The sequence below is a fragment of the Mandrillus leucophaeus genome, unplaced genomic scaffold (assembly GCF_000951045.1).
Source record: "Mandrillus leucophaeus isolate KB7577 unplaced genomic scaffold, Mleu.le_1.0 Scaffold219, whole genome shotgun sequence".
Lineage (NCBI taxonomy): Eukaryota > Metazoa > Chordata > Mammalia > Primates > Cercopithecidae > Mandrillus > Mandrillus leucophaeus.
Genome location: NW_012102243.1, coordinates 936754 through 946246, shown reverse-complemented (window position 1 = coordinate 946246; position 9493 = coordinate 936754).

Below are 9493 nucleotides of genomic sequence, written 5' to 3'. Positions count from 1 at the left end.
TGGCGTGATCTCAGCTCACCACAACCGCTGCCTCTCGGATTCAAGCAATTCTCTTGCCTTAGCCTCTTGAGTAGCTGAAATTACAGGCACGTGCCACCACGCCTGGCTAATTTTTGTATTTTTAGTAGAGACAGGGTTTCTTCGTGTTGGTCTTATTGGTATTCTTTTTTTGATATTATTTTAAACATTGAACATCTGATTAATTCTAACCATACAGTAGAGAGTGTTAAATTCTTATACTTTCTATGTGTTTTTCTTTTGGATTGTCTATTCTTTTTGATTAAAAATAATAAAAATTTTATCTCACATGATTTCTTCTATTAATATGAAGCTGACATGGTCTTGTAAATGTTTCCGCATTTTGCTTGTTTTTTTGTTTGTTTGTTTGTTTGTTTGTTTTTGGTTATTTTGAGACAGGGTCTCGCCCTGTTACCCAGGCTGGAGTGCAGTGATGCAATCAGTACTCACTGCAGCCTCCACTTCCTTCCAGCTCAAGGGATCCTCCCAGCTCAGCCTGGAGTAGCTGGGTTTACAGGAATGTGCCACCATGACTGCCCAGTTTTGTTTATTTTTTGTAGAGATGGGGTCTCAGTATGTGGCCCAGGCCGGTCTCGATCTCCTGAATGCAAGCGATTCTCTGCCTCAGTTACAGGCGTGAGCCACCGCGCTGGGCCCCGACTGTTTTTTTTAATAGAATTTTTAGGAGAGACGGGGTTTCGACATATTGGCCAGGCTGGTCTCGAACTCCTGACCTCAGGTAATCCACTCCCCTCAGCCTTCCAAAGTGCTGGGATTACAGTAGACGTGAGCCACCGCGCTGGGCCCCCACTGTTTTTAATTGAATTTTTAATAGAGGCAGGGTTTTGCCATATTGGCCAGACTGGTCTCGAACTCCTGACCTCAGGTGTTCACCTCAGCCTCCCAAAGTGCTGGGATTACAGGTGTGAGCCCTGCGCTCTGCTGATGTTTTCTTGTTGGTGACTGTACTTTTGCTTTGAGCTGTGAGCTCTCATAGGACCAGATGGCCAGTTGGGCTCACTGTTAACTGTAGCCCTTCTGTGGATGCCCTGTGGGCACCTTTGTATACATCAATTTCATCTCTGGCCCTGGGAAGTGGGAGTTTGGGTGGAGCTGGAGGGTTTTCCTTCTGATTAGGTATGCGGAGTCCCTTTGCAATCCTGTCTAGGGAGGGGAGAAGAGGGTGGGAAGGCTTCTCTAGCGGTCACTGGGTCCTCAGACCCCTGCTGGCCTGGTGCTGCTGCTGGTGTTGACCACAGGCAGACTCACAGGAGAACTGGGCAGCTTGGCCACTGAATCTTCATTGTGGGTGTTTGCTTTGAATATTTCATTTTCAACTCTTGTGTTTCTAAGTTCCAAAACACTTGGTTTTTTTTTTTTTTTTTCTTTTTTTTTTTTTAAGAATTTCAGTGCACCGACAATAAAACCAAGGGACTAAGTGAGCCATTTGGAAGTGGTAGGTAACTGTGTAGGCTGGGGACACCCATACGGTGGTGACATTTCTGGGTGACTGGCTGGTGCTGGGTGTTTCTGGGCTGCTGGGACAGCAGGAGGTGGGTGTCCTGTGCCAGTGAGCTTCGTGCTGCGACGTGGACAGAGGGCCGTCCTTCCAGCTGCTGCTGCTCTCAGGTCGCCTCTCATCGGCACAGTGGCGCATCACACGGCAGCAGCCTGCCTGGCTCTCCTGGTGGGCAGGGGCTGAGGGATGAAAACGAGGCACTCCCTCCCCCACCGCAGCCTACTCCAGTGGGTTCGGGGGGTTGGAACATTCTCCAAACCCCTCCTGCTGCCTGGCCAGGTCCAGCTGGGCACAGTGCATGCCTACCTGCTGGGCCCTCCTCACTGTGGGCTCAGTCCTGGGCCCTTTGGGCACCTTCCCTGGCCCTGACAGCAGCTACCTGGGAATGCAGCATGAGGCAGGTGTCTTTTGCTGAATGAGGTGAACGGCAAGAGGGAGAAAAGGAGAGATCGCATAGCAAAGCAGAGGCCAGAGGCTCCTGCTGAGCAGAGAAGGGCCATTGGCGCAAAGACACACCCATCCCTCATCACACTGCTGGGACCTGCCCCTGCCTGCCCTCTCTGCTGGCACGCTGGGCTCTGCCACATGGGCCTGCCTGAGCCTTGTCCTCCCCAGCTGCAGGGAAGGGCTTCTTTCAGTTCCCTTTGGGTGAAGGCAGAGGCCCAGCTCCTGCCGCCCACCTGAGGCCCTGCCACTGTGTGTGGTTCACTCAGGACCACGGATAATCAAAACCACCAACTTCGGCCTACACAGAGCTGTTAAGGAGCTTAGCTAAATTTAAAAAAAGTGCAGCTGATATTTATGTCCTTTATGTGCCAGATAGTGCTGTAAGGGTGTGGTGTGTCTCTAGGTATGTCAGCCCTGACGTTTGTGCTGTAAGGACCCGGAGTGTCTGCAGGCAGACCTGTCATCCCCACAGCCCTGATGCCTGTGCTGTAACCTGTCATCCCCACAGCCCTGATGCCTGTGCTGTAAGGACCCGGAGTGTCTGCAGGCAGACCTGTCATCCCCACAGCCCTGATGCCTGTGCTGTGTTGCTCCGTTGCACAGATGGAAACACAGGGGCCAGCGAGTGAGCAGCCAGTGTGAGGCCCTGAGGTAGCAGGTGGAGGGGCAGGGCATGAACTGAGCTGGGGCTGGCTCTGGCATCTGAGCTTGTTAATGACTGACTGGGCTGGAGGCAGAGTGGGCTGCACCCTGACCGCCACCTTGGCCTCCCACTGCTGTGCCCCCATCTCACTGTTGCCTGTGGTGCCTCCTGACTAGAAGAGACCTCAGGCCTGCTGAGCAGCAGCACAGGACGAGCCTGCAGAGCCCTCTTGGGACGCACACACTGGGGATTTGACAGCTCGTGTCTGGCACCACAGATAGTCTAGGAAAAGGTGACTCATCCAAGAGCCTGACCGGAAACCCACAGGGTATTGGCCCAGGTGTGCTGGGAGGCTGGCCGGAGGGACCGTTGTGATACTCAGAGGAAAACACCCGTGGCCCATGGTGAGGCCTTCAGAAGAAAGTTGGAGTTTCTCAGCTGGCAAGATGCCCCTGGTGTGGGGCCCCTCACCTTCTGGACCAGATGCCTTCCCTGAGCTGCTGTTTTGCAGGGAGGTGCCTGAGCTGAGCAGCTCCCCTGGGTGGAGTCATGGTTTCTGGGGGTGGGGCCTCGCGCAGGGCTGTGCTGGTGCCCTCATGGGGGAGAAGGAGGCTGAGGCTGCTTTCGTTGTGAAGCAGCGGGACCCAGGGCTCTTGGTGGGGCTGTGCTGTTCGCTCTTTTTCAAGTGTCTGGCCCTTGGGAAGTGTTTGTGGTGTTGCTGGTTCTCATGCCGTAGTCCTGATAATGGGCTTGTGTGCTCGTTCTGGCTTTACTCAGTAGCGTTTGCAACAGGACAGGATTCAGAGGACACTGTTGCTGAGGGAAAGCCTGTGCCACTTCACCTGGTGTTGCTTCTGGCCCTGCCTCTGCTGGGCGTCTGTCTGCAGGGTGCCTTGCAGTGTTTCCCTTGCTCTGCTGATCACTGAAATGCAAGACCTGGGTCTCTGGAATCCCAGCGAAAGTGCTTGTTTAAAGAAACATCAGCTCAGTTTATTTCATGCACAGCTACTTTTTGCAGATACTGAGGTTTTGTTGAGATGTTGGGGTGTGTGTACTGCGTGAGGTTTTGTTGAGATGTTGGCGTGTGCGTGCTTGTGACATTTTGTTGAGATGTTGGTGTGTGCGTGCTTGTGACATTTTGTTGAGATGTTGGCGTGTGCGGGCTGCGTGAGGTTTTGTTGAGATGTTGGGGTGTGTGTGCTGTGTGAGGGCCGGCCTTATTTCTGTTTACTGATGCCTCCCGGGCCTCACACAGGGAGGGATGAACAAAGGTCTTAGGGAGGGTGTTTTTCTCTTTATTTTATTTTATTTTATTTTATTTTATTTTTGTAGAGATGGGGTCTCAGTATGTTTTTGTTTTTGTTTTTGTTTTTTGAGATGGAGTCTCACTCTGTTGCCCAGGCTGGAGTGCAGCGGCGCGATCTCAGCTCACTGCAACCTCCGCCTCCTGGGTTCAAGCCATTCTCCTGCCTCAGCCTCCTGAGTAGCTGAAGGGTGTTTTAAAAGGCCTGGAATGCGGTTTCTATGAGGTCCTTCCAGGAGCTCCGGGGAAGGACTTATCCTTGTTGCTGGGCCTTGGGGCATGAGGCAGCTGGGAGGCAGGGACTTCTGGTGGTGAGGAGGCGTCTAGCCTGGAAGTCTGAGCCCAACTGAGGATAGAAACACAAAGCACACCTCAGCATATGGTCTGCGGAGTCCTCCCGGGAGCTCCGGATTTGGGGTGTCCGTGGAAAACACATGATGCCAGGTCCACAGGGTGACAGGCGACAGGTGACCCAGCCCTCAGGCTCCCTGTCCAGACACTGGGACTCTGTGTTGAATGCTGCATTCTTCCTCTGCAGGCTGGTGTTTGCACCAAACACCGGCCTGGACATGTGGCCAGCTCTGACCTGTGTGCTGAAGGGTGGCAGCCTGGTGCCTGCCTGCTTTTGGCATTTGGATGACACCTGGTTTCTGCCTGAGGGAGGGGTTAGTCCTCTTGCCTGACGCGTAGCTCCCAGAAAGGCTTGTGCAGAGCTGACGCGTGGCTAGCCTTCTCCCAGCCCCCTGCAGCTCATGGGGTCAGGATGAGAGGGGAGTACAGGCTGAGGCACCAGGCACCACCGGGGCCTGCACGTCACTGTCAGTCTGGCTAAACATAAAATTAGTAACCAAACCGATCTAACCACATTCACAATCATTTGGAAACTGGTAAAAAGGGGAAAGCAATGAGCACTATCCTACTTCCCTAACCAAACCACAGGCAGTGGAGCCATTTATTTCTCGGCTTCTCTGTGGAAGTGCGTTTATTTGAAACCCGTAAGCAGTGTTTATCTTGGCGAGGAGGAATCCTGCACCAACTTAGACGGGGAGCTCCTGACGCCTCAGCACCTGGCCCTCAGGACAGCCTTTCCCCAGTTCCCTGTGTCCCTCTGGCCGTGGGCTCCCGCGTGGTGTGTGCGGCGCAGGGCCCTGGCAGTGGGGAGTGTGTGGTCCCCTAGTGACAGCGCCTGTCCTGTGGCTGTTTTCTTTCTTTATAATTGTTTGCTTCTCACACTCCCTGCGGAAGGATCTGCTTGACACCACTAACATCACGGCTGTTGTGGACTGTGGAGCCGGTGGCTCCCCTCTCCTCCTGAACCACGAGTACTTTCTGGGGAAATGATTTCACCCACTGCCCCCTGCCCACATCCCTCCACCACAGATGCCACCTGGCCTGCAGCCATCTGCTGGGCTGCTGTGGCTCCTTGGTGACCGGACTCTGCCCTTCCCAGCTGGTGTGTGTGCTGAGCCTCTGAGACCACAGCCCAGCCCTGGGCCCTCGCTGTGCAGGTCAGGCTCCAGGTTGAGGCCAGGTGAGGGAGCCGTGGTCCAGGGCTGTGGCTGTGCCTCTCTCCAGCTCTCTTGCCAGAGGTTGGAGGTGCTGGTGTCCCCCTCCTGCCCCCAGGACAGCACTTCTCTGTCTGCTTCCTGAGGCTCACAGCACAGCTCCTGTCTGCAGTGGGGAGAGTATGGAGAGGTTCAGAATGTGGCCTTGGACAGGTGTTGGGCGGCACCCCTGAGCGGGTTTTCCTTTCAGGTGTGGGGCTGCAGGTTCTAGTGGGTTCTTGACATGGCCTTGGCCCTGGGTGGAAAGAGAGAGAGAATCTAGCCTTGGGCTAGATTTAGATTTAGATCTAGAATCGAGAGAATCTAGCCTTGGGCTAGATTTAGATTTAGATCTAGAATCTAGAGAATCTAGACAGGCTCCCTGAGGCCTGTCCCCAGTCTGCATCCCCCGCTGCATACACCCTCTCTGGGGCCTAACCTGCACATGATATCATTCATTACCTTTTCTCCCAACCAGCTAACAGGATGCAAATGAGAGTGTTCTAAATGATCTTGGAACACAAACTTGCATACGTTACTTTTAAGCATTAAATATTTACCTTCTTAAATAAACGGTTGTCACCTCATTTTACCTTCTGAATTAAGCAGATCTGTGATGCACCCAGCGTCTTGCCTTTGCTGACCAACCACAGACCCTTGGAGAGTCCGCAGCTGGGATGGGGAGCCGAGGGTCCCACCCAGACTCGCACCCCAGAACCCGGGTTTTTGAGTGATGACTGATGACAGCCACCGGGACATGCTCTGCCATTGTCTGCCCTGTTCCCAAAATGCTGGTCAGACTTGCTGAATTGCCATGAGCCCAGTGGTGGGCTGAGTGCCACGGTTTTAATGCACTTGTGGTGCCTCTGACCCATGGAGAGAGGGCTTGTGCTGGGCTCCAGAAAACTCTGAGGGGCCTCTGGAAGGTGGCAGGGCTGTGGGGAAGGGGTTTTGGCAACTCGGAGAGGCCTCTGGAAGGTGGCAGGGCTGTGGGGAAGGGGTTTTGACTGAGGCTCAGCAGAATGAAGGGCCAGGAGTGGAGGGGGCAGAGGGACCCCCAGGCAGGACCGCTGCACCTGGAGAGAAGCTGGCAGGCAAAGACTGGGCCGTGGCACCCCAAGTGCGTGCGGATTGGCCCCGCCCTGGTGAATCGCGTTCTGTTGTCCTGTCTGCTCCTAAGCATTTCAGGACGGGACTCTGATCATCCTCCAAGCCGGCCTGCATATCCTAGTTGGTATCTGAGTTAAGTTTACACAGGAGATGTGGGGTCAAAAGGTGGTGGGATACTTGGCATGGGAGATGTGGGAATGGGGGTTTACCTGGCATCTCTCAGGCAGCGTTCCTGTGTCTATGAGTTTTGTTCACATGTTTATCTCGGGCTACGCATGGCTGGCCCCGGGCCAGAGAATGGGACAGGGCCATGGAAACAGTGGGCCCCTGCTGTCTTGAGGCCCACGTTTTAGTGGCCCTCAGGGAGGGGCCTGAGCCCCCCAATGGGGTCAGGTGGAAAGTGGCAGCTCTTGGAGGTGATACTGAGACCCTTGGAGGTGACACTGAGACCCTTGGAGGTGACATTGAGACACAAAGGAAGGACAGGAGGGCCCCTGAGGAGATGGATGAGGTGAGAAAGTACAGCCAGCATGTCTGTCTCAGGGAGGCATCGGGTGTTGTGGGCAGTGGTGGTTCGTGGCATCCTAGTGGCCTCTCCTGGTCACTGGACAGCAGCCTGTCGCCCATGGGCAGTGCTCTCGGTTCCAGCCTCGTTGGTTACTCGGCAGCCATCAGACTCCTGGTTTGAGAGGGGAGTGTGGGCTTCCTGTCCTCAAGGGGTTCAGCTGTGCCATTTGGGGGTGCTCCATGAAGCTGGTAGCTGAACAGCCCTGACACTGGTATTTCTTGGGTTATTTTAGTAGTGGGCGTGTTTGCTAAATGTCAGCAATTTGGCCTCACTCAAAATTTGTTTTGAGATTAAGCTCAATATTGAACTTGCATTGAATGAAGTAAACCAGAATTCTAAAATTAACGTGTGAGGGGAAGTTATTTCACCATTGGGAGGTTATTATGCTCTCTACAGAAAGAGTTGCAGAACTTCGATATGACAATAAAAATGAGCCATCTCCTTTTTGTGTCTGGTTTTAGTTCAGTGCCGTATAAACCTGGGCATTGAAGGTTCAAGGGTCCAGCTGCTCCGCCTCCACCCTTGTGGCTGTGTGGTGTTCTGTCTATGGTGGTCCTTGTAGCACAAACCAGAGCCTTATCAGAGACCCTGGTTCTCTCCGCTGGGTGCATATGGAGCACCTCGGGCGGCATTCAGTGCCCACTCCGCATGCCACCCCTGTGCCAGTCCCCAGCAGGTGAAGGTGAGCAAGACCTTGCGCTGGAGCAGCTCTGTTAGGAGAGTGTGCGGGGCGTGTCACCCAGGACAGTGTGCGGGGCGTGTCACCCAGGAGAGTGTGCGGGGGCTGGAGCAGCTCTGTTAGGAGAGTGTGCGGGGCGTGTCACCCAGGAGAGTGTGCAGGGGCTGGAGCAGCTCTGTTAGGAGAGTGTGCGGGGCGTGTCACCCAGGAGAGTGTGCGGGGCGTGTCACCCAGGAGAGTGTGCAGGGGCTGGAGCAGCTCTGTTAGGAGAGTGTGCGGGGCGTGTCACCCAGGAGAGTGTGCGGGGGCTGGAGCAGCTCTGTTAGGAGAGTGTGCGGGGCGTGTCACCCAGGAGAGTGTGCGGGGCGTGTCACCCAGGAGAGTGTGCGGGGGCTGGAGCAGCTCTGTTAGGAGAGTGTGCGGGGCATCGCACCCAGGAGAGTGTGTGGAGGCTGGTCTGGGCTCCAGGGGAGGGGAGTGTGTGGGGGCTGGGTCTGAGCTTCAGGACACCCAGAAGAGTGTGTGGGGGCTGGGTTCAGGCTCCAGGACACCAGGAGAGTGTGCAGGGGCTGGGTCCAGGCTCCAGGACACCAGGAGAGTGTGCAGGGGCTGGGTCCAGGCTCCAGGACACCAGGAGAGTGTGCAGGGGCTGGGTCCAGGCTCCAGGAGAGAGGAGAGGAGACTCTCAGCGGTGGGGCAGGTCAGGCTGAGGGAGCCCCAGGGAATGGCATGGTGGCTGGAGTGGGTGCCAGCAGAGGGGCTGCGACCATAGCCTTGGGGAGGGTGGTAGGCACTGCAGGGGCGCTCAGCCCACCTGCCTTCTGTGGTACAGGGTAGAGCTCGTGCCTAGCAGGCTCTGGGTTTAAGTGTGCTGGAGCTGCCTCTTATCCACCCTAGGGAAGCTGCTCATCCTCTTGTGACTCGGTTTCCACACCTGTATGGTTGGGCTGGTTGCGGTGGTGTAGGAAGGAGCCTGATGCCCGTTCATGCGGCTCAAGGCTGGTGCGTGCCAGGCAGCTGTGAAATGAGCTGGGCTTCTGAGTGGCAGGGATGCAGAGCCGCATCAGTTGCGGAGGTGGGGAGAGGAGAGTGTGGGGGAGGGTGGAGGTGGAGCCTGTGGGCCGGTGATGGAGGGGACTGTGGGGTGGGGTGGTGAGTGGGGCTCCTGGTGTTTGGGGCCGTAGCTGTGGGTGGCTGTCATGCCCCTGAGTGAGGCTTACTTGCTGGGAAGTGAGGGCGTGAATGCTGTTTTCCTCCTTTTGAGTCCCCCGCCCCAGCACTGTGGTGGAAGCAGCTGCACCGGTGGCTCTGGTGGGAGCAGTGCGGGTGTGGGATTGTGCAGGGCAGGCAAGAGGCAGAGAGGGGGCTGGAACCAAGGAGTGGGCTCTGGGCATCCCGATGGCCTGTGTGAGGATGAACTGGGCTGGTGCTTGCTGTGGGCCAGAGACACTAGAAGGGTGAGCTCCATTCTCCAGGGAGCTCTGTCTGTGTCCAGAGGTGCTTCTGGGGCTGGCTCCAGCCTTGCCCTGCAGTGGTGGGGCCCACTTCCCCAGCCGTCCTGCCCTGTCCCTTTGCTGTAGGTGGGGACTCAGTGAGGCTGGAAGATGATACTCCCGTGCTGCCCAGGGCCAGCCTCCCATAGCGATTGATGGGGTGAAGGAG